This window comes from Odocoileus virginianus, chromosome 29, assembly GCF_023699985.2.
Source record: "Odocoileus virginianus isolate 20LAN1187 ecotype Illinois chromosome 29, Ovbor_1.2, whole genome shotgun sequence".
Taxonomy (NCBI): Eukaryota; Metazoa; Chordata; class Mammalia; order Artiodactyla; family Cervidae; genus Odocoileus; species Odocoileus virginianus.
The window spans coordinates 8,147,322-8,166,712 of record NC_069702.1 but is presented as its reverse complement, the minus strand read 5'-3'; positions in this window follow the sequence as shown (position 1 = coordinate 8,166,712).

Genomic DNA, 19,391 nt, shown 5'->3' with positions numbered 1-19,391 from the left:
AATAAGAGAACTTTTCTTTCTCTAAGAAACCTTAGGCATAGTTAAAGCATACATTTTCCAGTTAGATTACCCAGAAGCCTTTTCCTCTTGTACCTAAAATCTCATCATTCACAAGAGATCCAAGTGTCAAAGTGTGATGATTGCAAAGAATCAGGATGGTTTTCCCTAAGCCTCAGTTGTCCCACATGTGGAATAGTGATGATGTTCAATGTGTGTGTTTATGTCACAGAATATGGGGAAAAATAGTAAGAAAATACATTTGAGAGCATCAAGTATCCTGCATTGTCTCTATTTTGCTTTCTTACTTTCTTGGTCAAGTTATATAGCTGGTTACATCTCTTGTCTGTAAGTGAGGATCCCAAGGATTATGCGTGTATAGACACATTGCATGCAAGTGCACACACACAAACATATAAACACATGCTTGATTTTAGTCTGTTTGGGCTGCTATAACAAAGTACCAGAGACTGGATGGCTTATAAGCAACACAAATTTACCGCTCACAATTCTGGAGGCCGGGAAGTCCAAGGTCAAGGCACCATCAAATTCAGTGTCTGGTGAGGGCCCACTTTCTCATAGATAACATCTTCTCACAGCAGCCCCACAAGCAGAAAGGATAGAGAGCTCTCTGAAGTCTGTTTCATAAGGGCACCAATTCTATTCATGAGGGCTCCACCCTCACCACTTAACCACCTCCCCCAAAGGCCCCATCTCCTAATACCCATTACCTTGGGGTTAGGCTTTAATATTTGAAATTTAAGGGAAACAAATATTCAGTCTATACATGTTCTTAGCAGCTCTTCATTGAAGTATTTATTGTAGCTGTAATTATACAGTAATTTATTTAAGTATATGTCTAATGCCTGATTTTCTATCTGATCTCTGAGCTTTATATAGGCAAGAACCCTCTTGCTCTGTTTTCTGTTATATCTGAGTACCTACAAATATGTGTCTGTTCATGTTACATTTATTTTTCAGATCTTCATTTAAGTGCCAATTTTCTAAGCTCTGAGCATCTAGCCATTTAAAAAAGTCTCTTGTTTATGGTACCTCATTCCACTGGGAGAAGACAGATGGTCACACATCCCTGTTCTTTCATTTACTAGCTGTGTGATTTTGAGCAAGTTACTCAACCCATCTGTGCCTCAATTTCCTGATCTGCAAGATGAAAGCAAATTCTCTGTTCACTACACCTCCCATGCTTTTGTGCCTTCTGTCCCAGCTTTTGATTTGACCACGTCTTCAAGTGTATCTCCATAGCAGATAGTCTCAGAAGCCATAGCATCTCCCTCGGTGGAGAGAGCAGAGTTGTTTCCCTGACCATCTTAAGAGATATGGGCTTCCCTGGTGGCAAGATGGTAAAGAATCTGCCTGCAATGCAGGAGACTCAGGTTTGATTCCAAAGCTGGCAAGATCCCCTGGAGAATGGAATGGCTATCCACTCCAGTATTCTTGCCTGGAGAATTCCATGGACAGAAGAGTCTGTGGGGGCTACAGTCCATGTGGTCACAAAGAGTCGGACATGACTGAGTCACTAACACTTTCACACTTTTTCACTTTCGGAGAGATAATGTCTTTCTGAAGTAAAGTGAAGTAATGATCTCTGTTCATTTCCAAGGCAAACCATTCAATATCATAGTAATCCAAGTCTATGCCCCAACCAGTAATGCTGAAGAAGCTGAAATTGAACAGTTCTATGAGCAACTTCACTTTCACTTTTCACTTTCATGCACTGGAGAAGGAAATGGCAACCCACTCTAGTGTTCTTGCTTGGAGAATCCCAGGGATGGGGGAGCCTGGTGGGCTCCCATCTAGGGGGTTGTGCAGAGTTGGACACGACTGAAGCGACTCAGCAGCAGCAGCAGCATGAAGACCTAAAAAACCCTCTAGAACTAACACCCAAAAAAGATGTCCTATGATGACATAGGGGCTTGGAATACAAAAGTAGGAAGTCAAGAGATACCTAGAGTAACAGGCAAATTTGGCCTTGGAGTACAAAATGAAGCAGGGCAAAGGCTAATAGAGTTTTGCCAAGAGAACACACTGGTCATAGCAAACACCCTCTTCCAACAACACAAGAGAAGACTCTACACATGGACATCAGCAGATGGTCAACACCAAAATTAGATTGATTATATTCTTTGCAGCCAAATATGGAGAAGCTCTATACAGTCAGCAGAAACAAGACTGGGAGCTGACTGTGGCTCAGATCATGAACTCCTTATTGCCAAATTCAGACTTAAACTGAAGAAAGTAGGTACAACCACTAGACCATTCAGGTATGATCTAAATCAAATCCCTTATGATTATACAGTGGAAGTGACATGTAGATTCAAGGGATTAGATCTGATAGATAGTGCCTGATGAACTATGGACAGAGGCTCATGACATTGTACAGGAGGCAGTGATCAAGACCATCCCCCCAAAAAGAAATGCAAAAAGGCAAAATGGTTGTCTGAGGAGGCCTTACAAATAACTGAGAAAAGAAGAGAAGCGAAAAGCAAAGGAGAAAAGGAAAGATATACCCACTTGAATGCAGAGTTCCAAAGAATAGCAAGGAGAGATGAGAAAGCCTTCCTAAGTGATCAATGCAAAGAAATAGAGGAAAACAACAGAATGGGAAAGGTTGGAGATCTCTTCAAGAAAATTAGAGATACCAAGGGAACATTTCATACAAAGATGGGCACAATAAAGGACAGAAGTGGTATGTACCTAACAGAAGCATAAGATATTAAAAAGAGGTGACAAAATACACAGAAGAACTGTACAAAAATGATCTTCATGACCCAGATAATCACAATGGTGTGATCATTCACCTAAAACCAGTAATCCTGGAATGCATGTCAAGTGGGCCTTAGGAAGCATCACCAAGAACAAAGCTAATGAGGTATGGAATTCCAGTTGAGCTATTTCAAATCCTAAATGATGGTGCAGTGAAAGTGCTGAACTCAATATGCCAGCAAATTTGGAAAACTCACCAGTGGCCACAGGACTGGAAAAGGTCAGTTTTCATTTCAATCCCAAAGAAAGGCAATCCCAAAGAATGCTCAAACTACCACACGATTGCACTCATCTCATGTACTGGTAGCTCAGATGGTAAAGTGTCTGCTTACAATGCGGGAGACCCGGGTTCGATCCCTGGGTTGGGAAGATCCCCTGGAGAAGGAAATGGCAACCCACTCCAGAATTCTTGCCTGGAAAATCCCATGGACTGAGGATCCTGGCAGGCTACAGTCCATGGGGTCGCAAAGAGTCGGACACAGCTGAATGACTTCACTTCACTTCACTTCACTTCACTTCACTTCACTTCATGTACTAGCAAGGTAGTATTCAAAATTCTTGAAGTCAGGCTTCAACAGTAGGCGAACTGTGAACTTCCAGATGTTCAATCTGGATTTGGAAAAGTCAGAGGAACCAGAAATCAAATTGCCAACATCTGTTGGATCATCAATAAAGCAAAAGAGTTCCAGAAAAACACCTACTTCTGCACTATTGACTACACCAAAGCCCTTGACTGTGTGGATCACAACAAACTGTGGAACATTCTTAAAGATATGGGAATACCAGACCACCTTACCTGCCTTCTGAGAAGTCTGTGTGCAGGTCAAGAAGCAGCAGTTAGAACTGGACATGGAACGACAGACTGGTTCCAAATTGGGAGAGGAGTATGTCAAGGCTGTATATTGTCACCCTGCTTATTTAACTTATATCCAGAGTACATCATGAGAAACACTGGGCTGGAAGAAGCACAAGCTGGAATCAAGATTGACAGGAGAAATATCAATAACTTCAGACACGCAGATGACACCACCCTTATGGCAGAAAGTGAAGAGGAACTAAAGAGTCTCTTGATGAAAGTGAAAGAGGAGAGTGAAAAAGTTGGCTTAAAACTCAGAATTCAAAAAACTAAGATCATGGTATCTGGTCCCATCACGTCTTGGCAAATAGATGGGGAAACAATGGAAACAGTGAGAGATTTTATTTTTGAGGGGGCTCTAAAATCACAGCAGAGGGTGACTGTAGCGATGAAATTAAAAGATGCTTGCTCCTTCGAAGGAAAGCTACGACCAACATAGACAGCATACTAAAAAGCAGAGATTATTTTACCGACAATGATCCATCTAGTCAAAGCTATGATTTTTCCAGTAGTCATGTAAGGATGTGAGAGTTGGACTCTAAAGAAAGTTGAGCACTGAAGAACTGATGCTTTTGAACTGTGTGTTGGAGAAGACTCTTGAGAGTCCCTTGGACAGCAAGGGGATCCAACCAGTTCATCCTAAAGGAAATCAGTACTGAATATTCATTGGAAGGACTGATGCTAAAGCTGAAACTCCAATACTTTGGTCACCTGATGTGAAGAACTGACTCATTAGAAAAGACTCTGATGCTGGGAAAAATTGAAGGTGGGAGGCGAAGGGGATGACAGAGAATGAAATGGTTGGATGGCATCACCAACTCAATGGACATGAGTTTGAGCAAGCTCTGGGAGTTGGTGATGGACAGGGAGGCCTGGCGTGCTGCAGTCCATGGGGTCACAAAGAGTCAGACATGACTGAGCAACTGAATGGAAGTAAAGTTTGAGCAGCTTTGACAGTGGTCTCATTATAAGATTGAGGGTCTCCTAAGCTCAGGTTTGTATATGTCACATAGGGCCCCCGTGTGTACTCAGCATCCATGTGGGTCCTCTCGCCTCATTCCTGTGGGATTAGGGGGGAGCAGTGGTAACCAACACACATAAAGCTCACATCACCTAAAGTGTGGTGAGTAATAATGTGCTTTGCTTCTGAGTCAAATGTCTCATAGCTTCTGACAGCACCTACATGGGGCAGGTTGCCTTGTTAGCTGGCAGTAGGGAAAAGTCACAAGACTGTCCCCAGTTCTTGATAATCACCTTGAGTCCTACTCCATAATGTCATTATGAGGAGCAAGAGGAACAATGCCCTTGTACTTGCTCTTGCTTTGTCTGAAATACACCTTCTCCTAACTTGGATTGTCCCATTGTATTTGCTCACTTACTCACTCACCATCTTTAGGTTTTTTCCTTGGATGTTATCTTCTTCTTCATTTTTTTTTTAATGGCTGTAGCATGTGGGATCTTAGTTCCCTGACCAGGGCTTGAACCTGTGGCTCCCTGCAGTGGCAGCATGGAGTCTTAACCCCTGGACCACCAGGGAAGCCCTTAGATGTTATCTTCTCAGTGAGGTCTGGACTCCTTGACTTAAAACGACCACTTCCTCTATATTGACCAGGACACAACCAGAGGAACAGAAGCAGTAGGAGACATATATTAAAGATGTATTCCAAGGAATGTGTGTGTGTTTGCTTACTCAGTTGCTAAGTCTTATCCAACTCTGTGACTCAATGCACTGTAGCCCACCAGATTCTTCTGTCCTTGGCATTTTCCAGGCAAGAATACTGGAGTGGGTTGCCATTTCCTCTCCCAGGGGATCTTCCTGGCCCAGGGAAGATCTTCCTGCAGCTCTTGCATTGGCAGGCAGATCCTTTACCACTGAGCCACCTGGGAAGCCCAATCCAAGGGATGGGCTTATGCAATTGTGGGGGCGGCCAGGCAAGTCTGAAACCCACAAGCCTGGGAGGGCTAGCTGGGGCTCTCAGGAAAAGCTGATGCTGTAGTTTCCAGGGAGAACTTCTTCCTTTACAAAAGCTTCAGCTTTGCTCCTAAGGCCTTTCAACTATTTGAATCAGACCCACCCAGACTATCTAGGACAATCTCCCTTACTTAGAAGCAACTGATCACAGACTCTAATCATATCTACAAATTAGTTTCCCAGTAACACCTAGAAACTTATGGCTGAGTAAGAGGCGTTTCAGTGGTTAAGATCTCATGCTTCCATTGCAGGGGCATGGGTTCAATCCCTGGTCTGGGAGCTAAGATCCTACATGTTATGCAGCATGGCCAAAAAGAGGAGAGACTTTCGACTGTTCACTGTTGTTTTCTCTACACCCTCAATGCTCCTTGGCCCATAGCATGCTATACTCAGTCACTCAATCTTGTCCGACTACTTGTGACCCCATGAACTGTAGCCTCCAGGCTCCTCTCTGGGATTTTCCAGGCCAGAATCCCGGAGTGGCTTGCCATTTCCTTCTCAATGACCCATGACAGGAGACGGCCAAAAAATATCTGTTGAATATTGAATGGATGAAGGTGAATGTTTAGAGCCAGCCCTGACACATGGTAAGTGTGCAGTAAATGCTAGTTATTAGTACAATAAACATGCACACATTACCAAGATAAATATTGCATTTATGTGTATCAACATTGTTTTCCTCCTTTCATGCTTTAATCCCAGACACATTCTCAAAGGTGCTTCCTGCCCTCCAGCAAAATTTTGGCATTTTTTGCCTGGCCTACCAGCTCCCGTGGGGTCTACCCTTCGCAAACGGCCTCTAGCCCACTTCCTCTGATCTGAATTTCTTTAAGTCCCACTACGCTCACGCTCTTCTTCCTACCTGTCTTTTGCAGAAGCCGTGAATGCTTTCTTCAACCTTTTGGACACCTGGCTTATTCTCATTCCTCTTGTAACATTCAGCTTGGGTGTTGACTCCCGTTCAAAGTCCTTGCTGATCCCCGAGGCTGAGTCCCCTTCTGTTCCTCCACTGTGTTCCGTGCCCAGCTGCATTCTGACACTTAGCCAAGCTCGCATTGACTCACTTCATGGTAAAATCCTTGCAGACAAGATCGTCTCATTCATCTCTGCATCTCCAGCACACAGTAGCGCTTCTGGTATAAAGGGATGTCAGATAAATACAGTTGGGCCAGATGACTGCCCTTGAATGAGGGTCCCAAATAGGCACAGGAGCAGCTTCCTTGTTCAGCATCTCCTAAGGGTGGTGTCCTTCCCCCTCAACCCTCCTCAGGTCTGAGAACCACCTGGGAGTGTTTCAAGAGCATAGTGTCTGGGCCTCGACCCCAGCAATTCTGATAAAGCTACTCTTCTGTGAGTCTATGTAGTGTGTGCCAGGATTTTTCTTAGAGTCTCCCTAGATAGTTTGGCTGTGTTTACAGAGCTGAGAAACACCACCTTAAAAAGGCTGACGTCACAAAGTTTCTAATTTATTTGCTCCATACCTGGCCAGGGGCACAGGGCTGCCCCTTTCCCGCTAATCTGAAAGCCGCTCATTTCTTTGGGTAGCTTCATGCTGGGAATGCTTACTCATAGTTAACTGTGTACCTGGGTTTATGGCCTTGAGCAGCCTGGCCGGGAAACAATTTGCTTTTTTACTGCATTTTTATTTCTCATTGAAAAGGATGTATTAGGTGATCATAGGCAGATGCTTCGAATATAATAAAAATGATCCAGAGTTTGCCATGCAAGCTCACACTGTTCTTCGGGAGTGGGAAGGAAGATGGAGGGGGGTGGTGGGCTGGGAAGGATTTAAGTCAGATCAGCCTATCCGGGTACCTGAGTTTTTTTGCTAACTGCCTTTATCTTCCCGTGGTGATTAAGCAAGAAGGTTCTGGATTCATATACCCAATTTTAAATCCCAGGTCAGGCATTTACTAACCTCTGCTTGTCCTGAATCCAGACCCCCTGACTCATAAGCATGTATGATGGCTGTTGTTTTACTACTAAGTTTGGTGGGTTTCGTTAGGTGGCAGCAGGTACCTAAGTTGCGAGGAGCCAGTGAACAAGGTGGAAGCTGCAAGTCCTTTTGTGGACTGACTCTGGAAGTTACTGGTGTTGATTTTGCCGTGTGCCTTTGGTGGAAGCAGTCAGCAGTTTGTAGAGACTTACCAGGAGGGACATTGACCCTCTACCTGATAGTGGGTGAGTGTCAGGGGGTCAACTTGGAACTCCTTTGTGACTCAGTTTCCTCATTTTTTGCACAGAGCCAAAGCCCTGCTACATATGATTTTGAGGGTTAAATGATATGATACGTAAGCCATAAACAAGAATGAAATAGTGCTATTTGCAGCAACATGGCTGGACCTAGAGGTTATCATATTAAGTGAAGTAAGTAAGACAGAGAAAGACAAATATCATATGATACCAATTAAATGTGAAATCTAAAAAACAACACAAATGAATCTGTATACAAACAGTAACACTCAAAGACACAGAAAACAAAGTTATGGTTACCAAAGAGAAAAGTTGGGGGGGGGGAGGATAAATTAGGAAGATGGGATTAATAGATATGTACTACTGTGAACAAAATAGTTGGAGAATACATTTCAGGGAGTGTTGTGAGTTAAATTACTCACCCCACCCCCACCCCCAATTCCCAAGAAGACTCTTGAGAGTCCCTTGGACTGCAAGGAGATCAAACCAGTCAATCCTAAAGGAAATCAACCCTGAATAGTCATTGGAAGGACTGATGCTGAAACTGAAGCTCCAATACTTTGGCCACCTGCAGTGAAGAGCTGACTCATTAGAAAAGACCCTGATGCTGGAAAAGATTGAAGGAAAAAGAAAAGAGAATGGCAGAGGATGAGATGATTAGATAGCATCATCGACTCAATAGATATGATTTTGAGCAAACTCCAGGAGATCGTGGAGGACAGAAGAGCCTGGCATGCTGCAGCTCACGGGACTGCAAAGAGCTGGACACGATTTAGTGACTAAATGACAACCATCCCTAATACTTGTGAATGTGACCTTATTTAGAAATAAGATCTTTGGAGACTTAATTAAGATGAGGTCATACTGGAGCAGGGTGAACTGAAAATAACCCAGTGAATGGTGTTCTTATAAGGAGAGGGAAATTTGGATACAGGCATTCAGACAGGATAAAACAATGTGAAGACAGAGACTCAGAGGGAAGATAACCCTGTGAAGATGGGAGCAGAGATGGGAGTGGTGCAGCCATAAGGCCAGGAACACCAAGGCTTGCCAGGAACACCAAGCTTTCTGCCCCAGAGACTTGAATGGAATCATGGCTCTGCCAACACTTTGATTTCAGGTGTCTACCCTCCAGAACAGAGAGAATGAATTTCTGTTGTTTCAAGTTCCCCAGTTTTTAACGGCAGCCCCAGGAAACTAACACAGAACGGTTATGTCCATTCCACCATGTTTATCCCACCAAGCCTTGTACTGCACCTGGCTCATGGCCCTCTAGAGATGTGGACTAAACCCTGATGGGGCTGTCCTTGGGACAGGGATTTATCTTTCTGGCTCCCAGATCCCACTTGCAAAGCAGAGGGAGCACTTGGATTAGCAAGCTGGTTCAGCTGTGAGTTTCCCTTGACTGCTGATTGAGGTGAGTTGGGAACCTGGAGAGATGGACTCCCCAGGACACAGGATTGTCAAACAATTAGCCTCCTCCCTCAGGGTGCCCACAGATCTGAAACCAGCCCTCCTAGGATGCCTGAGAGAGTGTGGCGGTGTATCAATCATGTCTTTTCATTCTGTAGCTTTCCCAGCTTTATTGAGAAGTAATTGACAAATGTGATTGTCTATATTTATTATGTTATTTTTGATGTTGTGACATCCCAGGGCTCAGCTGACCCTGGCTAGACTTCTCCTCCCAGAGGTAGCTAATTCCTGAGATAACTGGCCTGTGATTTTCCTATGTAAACCAGCTAATCCACAGCCCAGGTGCCCAACCATCCTCTTCAGGGGGCACTCACAGCCCAGGCCACTCTCCCTGCCGTCATCAGCCCAGGTCAGGTACCAGATTCCTAGGGACAGCTCCCATGCCCTAGAACCTGCTGGAATTATTCACACTAGCCAATCCCCAGCCGGCCCACTCTGCCTCACTGCCTCATGACTTCCCTCGAGGCTCAGACGGTAAAGAGTCTGCCTGCAGTTCAGGAGACTCAGATTCGATCCCTGGGGCAGGAAGAGTCCCTGGAGAAGGGAATGGCAACCTGCTCCAGTATTCTTGCCTGGAGAATTCCATGAGGAGAGAAGCCTGGTTGGCTACAGTCCATGGTGTTGCAAACAGTCAGACACAACTGAGCAACCAACACTTTCAACAAACCCTAAGCCTGCCCACTCGGCCTCACTGGTTCCTTCCGGTGGAAACCGCGATAGAGGCGTTTGCCCCCCTCCCCTCTGGTTCCTCACTGGCCATGGAGCTCCCCATCTTGGACCTGTATGGATGCCTGAGGTTGGTGAGTAAAATTTCTCCCCCACGACAGTCATTCCTATGTTGGTGTGTTTTACCATATCCAGTCAAAACAAATCCTGGGTACCTGTTAAAAAAGAGGGGTTTGGGGGAATGCCAGAAATTCAGAAAGGATGGGGTCTGAGGGGACAGGGGATTCGGTGGGAGAGAAGGCTGCAGGAATGGTCAGGGATCAGGTCTCAGAGGACACGGCGGGGATGTGAGAAGACGGCCAGAAACCACCAGGCCACCAGGCAGCTCGGCAGACAGAGCCTGCGGGGATGGTCCGGCTGCCTAAGCTGTGAGTCAGCCTGGAGCGGAGCTGTGACTGCTGTGAACATCTGCGTGTCTCCCAAGAGGCGCTTAGGGTCCTTGTGCATATCTTTTGTGACAGCAACACAGGGTAGGTGGATGGGTTGGAGCTGAGGAGCCAGGGTTCCTCTCTACAAGCGTGTTTTCAGGGCAGTAACTCAGAGAGAGGAGGCTGCCAGTACGGTTTTAGAGAGGAAACCAGGCCAAGTCCCTGGAGGATAGCAGGAAACCGGTTCAGGCCTCTAAGCAGTTCTGGCGGCCTTAGCTGTCAAAAGAAAGCATCCCAGGGGCCCTGTGCTCCTAGAATGCAACCTGCCTTCCCGAGGGCTCCCATCACCGCCTGCCCTCAGGCTCCCAGGAAAGAACTCTCCTGACACCTTCCATCAGTTCCCCTTATCTCCTCTTCCTGAGGGAGGGTCATCCTCTGTTTGGCAGTCTCTCCCCATCTAGCTGCAGCATCCGTTGATTTTTGTAGTTGTTTATGCCAGCAGAGATGGGCGGGGAAGGAGAATGACCTGCAAGTCGAAAGTCCTGAACTTGACAGGGGAGTTCAGACTCCTGTGAGTGACAGCGTTCATCCTTGGTTTTTAAAGGGTCAGATCCTATAGGATACTGTACACAGGTGCCGTTTGATGGCTGCATAGTTACTTTGGTTTAATTCTTCTTCGCTTTTTGTATCATCCCCCAAACAAAGGCCTCTTCTGATGAATTATCTATTTATCAGACCACTGGTTGCACAGTGTTCCATCAGACAGGGTAGCTTACTGAAAGCCTATTAAGAGGAGAAACACAGATGTAGCAGCAATTAAAGGTCAAATCATAGCATCTCAGGTTTGAAATAACTGCTACATAGGTCTTTGTGTCTTATGAAATTCTTTGTCCTTTATTACCTAGTTCAGTCTTCATATGGAACCAGAGTCTTAGGCATTAGGAATTTAAGCCTCAGAGAGGACGTTATTCTTTTAGCAAATATCCACTGAGCATCCCTAGTTCTAGTCTAGGTGCTAGAAATACAGTGGGGCTGAACGAGATGAGCCTTCAGCCTTCCTGGACACTTATTCATAGCTGAAAATGGACTTGAACCCAAGTCTGCGACAGGATGGGTTTCCAAGGCTGTGTGGGGTAGAGTTTTGCCATCTGCTAACTGTGGGATTCTGGGCAAATTCCTGAACTTCGTTGATGCTACATGCATTCATTTATAAAATAAAGATAATTGTACCTGCTTCAGGTGTTGCTGAGAAGTTTAGAAATTATGGAGGCTAAATATGGCCCACAGTCAAGGCCCCATAATAGGAAAGCTGTCATGATTATGCATCAGTGGCTATGAAGGCCTGTAACAGGCAGCACTTACTTCCCACTTGGGGATGGGAGCAGAGAAAGCTTCTTAGAAGAAGTTGCCTTGGTCTGAGCATTGACAGCTTCCTATTTTTGAAAAACTATCTCTCCCATCAGGCTTCCCAGGCGCCTCCAGTGGTAAAGAGTCTGCCTGCAATGCAGGTGACTTGGGTTTGATCCCTGGGTTAGGAAGATCCCCTGGAGAAAGGAATGGCAACCTACTCCAGTACTCTTGCCTGGAGAATTCCATGGACAGAGGAGTCTGGTGGGCTACAGTCCATGGGGACTCAGAGTTGGACACGACAGAGTGACTAACACTTTCACTATCATCTTTCCCATCAGCTGGAAGGTACTTGACTGAATTAGGGGTGCCAAATCTTATACAATGAGATAACTTCATCACTAGAATTTGCTTCAAAACTTGTGATTTTAAGCCTCAGCTCAGGGGCTGGCCATTGGCTAGTCCATTGCCCACTCTGGGGTTCCATTTTCTCCTCTGTAACACAAATGTTGACATCAAACCTGGGTTCTTAGACTTTTCCTGAAACCCAGAGGTGATCCTGGAACCTGCTTCAGGTATTTTCAAAACTCTAAGCAGCCTGCTGGATATCTTATAGCTAGATTAAAGAGGAGTGCACAGGCTAGGAAAAATGATACAATTCTTATTCCTTGGTTGAAAATCCTCCAAGGTTCTCCAATTCTTGGAGTGAAGGCATTGTCTTTTCTAATGTCCACAGCAGCTCTCCAGAAAGTCTTCCTCTGCCAACTCTCTGCATTGTCCACAACTCTCTCCTTGGATTCTGTCCAGCCATATGTACCTGGGCTGGCTGTGCCCCTGACACCAAGCACTTTTAGATGCCCTTGGCTTTGCTTAGAATGCTCACCCTGTGCTATATTGATATATACATGGCTCACTCTCACATCCTTTAATGGGCACTTTCTTTATGAATTCCATGCTGGCCACTCTGTTTTAAATGACAGCCCAACCATGCCCACCCACATTCACTCATATATCTCCAGATATCTCTCTTACTTTGCTTTCCTTTTTTGGGTGTTTAATTTAATTGACTGCTTCAGATCTCTGTTACAGTGTGTGGGATCTTCGCTGCATGACACATCGTCTTTCATTGCAGTGCCTGGGTTTAGTAGCCCCACGGCATGTGGGATTTTATTTCCCTGACCAGGGATTGAACCCATGTCCCCAGTGTTGCAAGGTGAAATCTTAACCACTGGACCTCCAGGGAAGTTTTGCTTTCCTTTTTCTGATAGCACTTATGACCTTATAGTCCACAATATAATTTACTCATTATTTTTTTGTTAATTTGTTTTGACTTTACTTTCCCACTAGAATTTAGACTCAAAAAGCTAGAATTTTTTTAAAACATTTTGGTCACCTTGTCTTATTTCAAGTATCCCAAATAATACCTGGCACACAGAAACACTCACTGTATATACCATTGCTGAATGAATGGGTACATTTTGGCTAGGATTCTATCAGTCAATTTAAAGTCGATCTCTTAAAAGGAACTGTTACTGGAAAATTCAAATACTAAACAGGGAAACTAATTATTACTTAATAAATATGGTTTGCTTAATAGATACTGGATTTCAAAAAGAGCATAGATGAATATTAGTGAAATCACAGACCCTTGGTGATTTTGTAAATGAATGCTGAAATGGTGAAAAACCATTTGAGATCTAAAATGCCATAGAAGTATGTGGCAGTGAGTTTTGAGGGTCCAGGGGGTCAGAAATGGTGCTTTTGGGGGAGCTTATTATACTGAGACACCGTCATATTGAAGTCCCAACGCTGAACTCAGTGTCATTGGAGTTTGCTAAGTAAATCTGTGGTTTTATTTTGAATCAAGCCTAAGATTAAAACATTGTCTTAACTTTTTTAAAAATAAAAACTGAGTACTTATGGGGAAATATTTTTATTATTTAATTAGGTAACAGAAGCCAAGGAGACACAGTATTACAGCTTTGATTATCTCTCCCCACCAACTTGCTGTTTATCTCCATGGGAAAACTAGCGGCAATGATTAGAGAATTAAACCTCCCTTACTCACTCAAGCAATGCATATGATCACTTGCCACTTGGTATTTATTTTCCAGATGAAAGAATTTAATTTATTTTTCTTTCTTCCCCTGGGACCCCAACTGCCTGGCCTAGAGCAGCCTCCGGGTTTGGCTGAAAGAAGCCCCCATTTTCATTCTCCTATGGGCTTTGCTCACTTTTGGGCAGGTAAAGAAACCCACTTGCATCTTTAATAAAACTAATCCTCATCCACCTTGGACAACGATAGTTGGGGAAGCTCCCCATTGTACGGGAGGGAGGGTTCTTTCTCATTCAGAGACACAGTGATCCCTTTGGCCTCTTATTATTCCTGCTGCCAACCAAGCCCTTTTCAGAGACACTTTCATATGTATCCAAGGTAGACCTAAATCCATTCCTTCATTTTCCTTGGTACAACAGAGTCAGGCAAGAATGGCTAGCAGGGCTCTGAGATCACAGAAGAGAATTATCCCCAGAGAGCAGTGGACCACTTGATACTTGGGTTTATGAGATATTTGCTGCCTAATAGCAGCCATGGGCTCCTCACAGGCTGTTTCTCAGCTTCCCTCCACTTACATTCCTTTTTTATTGGCAGCACCAATTTCTCCCACCTTCCTGCACGTGTGTTCGTGTGCTGTGCTCAGTCGTGTCCAGCTCTTTGTGACCCCATGGATGGTAGTCTGTCAGGCTCCTCTGTCCATGGAGATTCTCCAGGCAAGAATACTGGAGTGGATAGCCGTGCCCTCCTCCAGGGGATCTTCCCAACCCAGGAATTGAATCCAGATCTCCTGTATCACAGATGGATTCTTTACCAACCGAGCCACTGGGGAAGCAAGTATGCTTAGATACATCAAAATCTTAGCTAAAGACAGTGAGCTCAGAAGAAGATGGGCACCCTTTTTCTTGCCCATCTGCACCTTACCTTACAAGGCTTGGCTTTCTATACTAGAACCTGCCTCTTCCTTGATGTCTAAAACTGGGAAATATTAGGACATTTTATATGTAAGGATGTTTTTCTTTCCCCATGGATATGAACTTTTTAATCTAGTCCCAACTAGCAAGCTCTCCTAAACACAGTATGACAGGCCCAATCTTCATACACAGGTTTCTGGGCCTTAATTTCTCATAAGAAAAATGTAAAATACTTAGAAAAGTGTCAAGCATTTAGTTAAAGCTTTTTAAACTTTGTATCTATAGCTTTAAGATCAAGTAACCCAAATATAGGCTGGGGCTTTATATGGTCCAGTCTTTGTGGGCAGTTGCACACAAAGTAAGAAAGACTGCTAATCTAAAAATCATTTAAGGTCTTTCTCTCTTTAATCTTGATCTTCAGAAGTGCCCAGAGGTAGGAAATGGGTTACCATTACAAGGATGGAGCCCTTGGCTGTCAAACATGCTCTGGGACTGCCCCCTGGGTTTTGTATATTCAGACAGCAAATCCCAGAGCCAAGTTGAAGATGTGCAGTGCTGCTGAAGAAAATAGAAGGCAAATACACAGACAGTATAAACCACACAACTTGGACTAAATTAAAAGCATACTAATAGCCAACATTTATTCACTGCTTACTAAGTGTTAGATACCTATGCGAAGATCTTTCTATACATTATCTTATTTAATATTCATAGCATCAAAAAGAGATGATACCATATACATCCCTGTACTAGTAATGTTGTGTTGGGGTATAGCTGATGGACAATGTTGTGATGGTTTTCGTGAACAGTGAAGGAACTCAGCCATACATATTATATATAATATATACATGCATGTATCCATTCTCCTGCAAACTCCATTCCCATTCAGGCTGCCACATAACACTGAGCCGAGTTCCCTGTGCGGTACAGTAGGTCCTTGTTGGGTCTCCGTTGTAAATACAGCGGTGTGTACATGCCCATCCCAAATTCCCTAAGTATCCCTTCCCCTGGCAACCGTAAATTCACTCTCTAAGTCTGTGAGTCTCTTTCCGCTTGGTAAGTCAGTTCACTGGTATCATTGCTTTTTAGATTCCACATATAAGGATGTCATATAATATTTATCCTCTGTCTGACTTACCTCACTCAGTATGATGCTCTCGGTTCTATCCATGTTGCTGCAAATGGCTTCCCCTTACCCTTAAAAGAAAATCCGTTGCCTTTGTGTTGTTTACAGGCTCTACGTGAGTTGACTCAAGTCCACCTTTTCCTCCTTGATACTGCCCAGCCTGGCCTTGGGATTTCGGGACACTCCACACGTGTTCCCACCTGAGAGCTTTGCTTTTGCTCTTGCTGCCCCGTCTGCCCAAACTGGACCTCCTCTGGCTTGTTTGGCTCCATGTCAACATCCAGATACCTGGTGTTTCCCGAATACCTGGAGGACCAGTCTCTCCTGTCACCGAAGCTGCTGTTTGATTTTCTTCCTGTTGCTCATCCTTACCTTCAATGATGGTGCTGAGCCACCTGCTGGTTTACTAACTGTCCCCTCACTGGGCAGGGAGCTCTCTGAGACCAAATCTTTCTGTCCTCAGCATGGTGGCCCAAGGGAGGACTCTCAGTAAAATATAAGACAGTTTGAATTTAAGTTTGAATTTCAGATAGACAACAAATAACTTTTTAGCATAAAAATAATTGCAGGGGGCATACTTGATGCTGAAAAAATTATTTTTGCCTTTGTAAATTTTTTTTGCTACATATGGTAGCCCCAGGCCCAGGTCTCGTCCCAGGGCTGGCACCTTTATTGATTCTTAGTATGTTTTTGTTGAAAGGAAGAAAGAGAAAGAAAGAAATGAAAAGTGACTATAAAACAAAATGTGCAGACTGAATTCCTTGTGTCTTTGCTGTTGTTTTCTTAGCATTTTTTTTTTCCTGTGCAAGCTCTTCCTGTGGCCCCTCTAGTTGTGACACCTGGGCTCTCGAGCTGTGCACGTAGGCTTAACTGCCCCAGAGCATGTGAGATCTTGGTTCTCCGGCCAGGGATAGGAACCATATTTCCTGCATTGGAAGGTGGATTCTTAACCACCCTGGCCCAGGGAAGTCCCTCGTAGCATCTCGTAATGCTCGACCTATGACAGGCGCTGATTAAAAGTGTTCTAACGGAATAAAGAACCGTGGGGTTATCCAGGGTGTTTTCCCCCCTCCCTCTATATCACATTGTTAGTCTTATTCTGTAGCTGGAGAAACAAGGTTGGGGAACAAAAGCCTTTCCAAAGTCAAGTAGCTGGGGACAACTTTAGCCAAATACAGCAGAAAGTGGGTGGTGGAAGGTGGCTTAAGTTAATGGCTTAGTTAAGTTAATACTTCTATATAAGAAGCCGATGTAGAGGCAGTTTAGACCTGGTCTGATAGCCTTGAGATCTGCTTCAATCTGTCTCCTCCACAATCCTCCAGAGCCCACTTCTCTAACTTCAAGTTCAGTGCATAGCTCCAAGATGCCTGCTGGAAAAGCCCGTGGATGGACAGCCAGTCACCATGTTCACATTCCAAGAAAACAGCAAGTATCAGCAGGCGAGGACAAAAGATCGCTCACCTTACCCGCAACTCCCCAGCCTTTTAAGAAACCTCCCTGCAAGTCCCTTATGACACAATCTCTTGCATCTCATTGGCCAGAACTTTGTCTCATGACCACTCCCAAGTGTAACGGAGCTGGAAATGTTGTCTGGATCTCACTGGATTCCAATCGGTTACATGTTTTTTGTTAAAAGTGGAGGTCTGTTCTTTATAGAGGGGGGAGAATGATGTTGGAGAGCAAAGAACAACCTCTGCCGTAGCCAGAGACGGGCAGAAAGATTCCCAGCGTATCCTGGGTCTGCTGTACCGCGCGCTGCTCACACATGTCCTTTTGCTGCTGGGTCTTCTGTTGCATGGACCAGTGAGTGCGTCAGAGTCTGGGGTGTGGACCTCTGTTAATCTGAGACTTTTTCTGTGTTGAACAGGCTTCCGTGTATTCAAAGACCAGAGGACACTGGAGACACTCAGAAGTAGTTTATGCCTCTGAAACGAAAATTCAGACACAAAAGTAGCATAAAATGGTGCTAGGGAGTTAGGCCAAGGTGGAGAAATGAGAGATGCTATGTGTCTGATCCATTGTCCCAGGATCCCAGTAGATCTCAACAGGTGGAAGCAGAAGTCTGAGTGTAATGAGACAGAAATGAATGAGAATCAGATATGTACATGCTTCAGTCAAGTCCGACTCTTTGCAACCCTATGAACTGTAGCCCACCAGGCTCCTCTATCCATGGGCTTCTCCAAGAGAGAATACTGGAGTGGGTTGCCATGCCCTCCTCCAGAGGATTTTCCCGAGTGAGGGATCGAACCTGCCTCTCTTATGTCTCCTGCATTGGCAGGCAGGTTCTCTACGACTAGTGTCACCTGGAAAGCCCCAAATAGCCTACACTTGAGTCCAAAAGAAAACCAACAGGACAGACTGATGTGACTTAATATCAGCAGAATAAAAAATCATTGAGGTGATTTCACTGGCAGCAACTTGAGCCATGATTGAACTGTGAGAGATTTTGTCATTTGCTGTGGTCAGTAGGAGCACAGAATTGGTGAGTGAAGTGAGGGTCATACTGTTATGTACAGATTAGACTATACCTATAACCCTGTTTTCAGTTCTGAGCTGTTTAAGGGAGAAAGATAGGCTAGTCTTAAAAGAGGCGTAACTGGGATGTGTTTGGAGAACTCCTCTCTCTGTCTCTTTAACATTTTTATCAATCACTTGGGTCATGCCTGCTTATCAAATTTGTGGATTGCTCTAGTCTGACAGAGGCAGGAGATACTGTGACTGACAGGATCAGTCAAGAAGAACAATGGACCAAAGTCAGCCCATGAAATTGAAAATAGAAAGCCCTGAATTTTGGTCAAGCTATCAACTGGGCTAGACGGGGAGGAGGGAGACAGGGCCCACTAAGGTACCATTGCGTCTGTGTATCCAGGGACCACTGAATGTTCAGCTCTGCCAAGGAGCCTGTGGCCAGTACTGACACTCATGACTTTGCCCTGGGCCAGGGTTTTGACCTTGGCTTTGAGAATTCACATACTCTATGTGTTCCAGAGCCTAATGGGCTTGGAGAGGTGGAGCTATACTGATGCTTACAGGAGGCTAAGGAATAATAATAATTCATGCCAAGTGTATTGATCTTCAGTATAAAATATTATTGTTAAGTAATACATGTATATATAACTTAAAATATTGCATATATATATATATATATATACATACATACATACAGGCTTCCCTGATGTCTCAGACAGTAAAGAATCCATCTGCAATGCGGGCGAACTGGGTTTGATCACTGGGTTGGGAAGATCCCATGGAGAAGGGCATGGGAACCCACTCCAGTATTCTTGCCTGGAGAATCCCATGGACAGAGGAGCCTGGTGGGCTATAGTGCGGAGGGTTGCAAAGAGCTGGACATGACTAAGCGACTGAGGACCCAGCACAGCACAGTAGGGCACTTATATACACACACGTACATATAAATGTATATGCTGTTGTCTGGTCACTCGGTTGTGTCTGACTCTGTGATCCTATGGACTGTAGCCAGCTAGGCTACTCAGTCCATGAGATTTTCCAGGCAAGAATATTGGAGCAGGTTGCCATTTCCTTCTGCAGGAGATCTTCCCAACCCAGGGATCAGACCTGAGT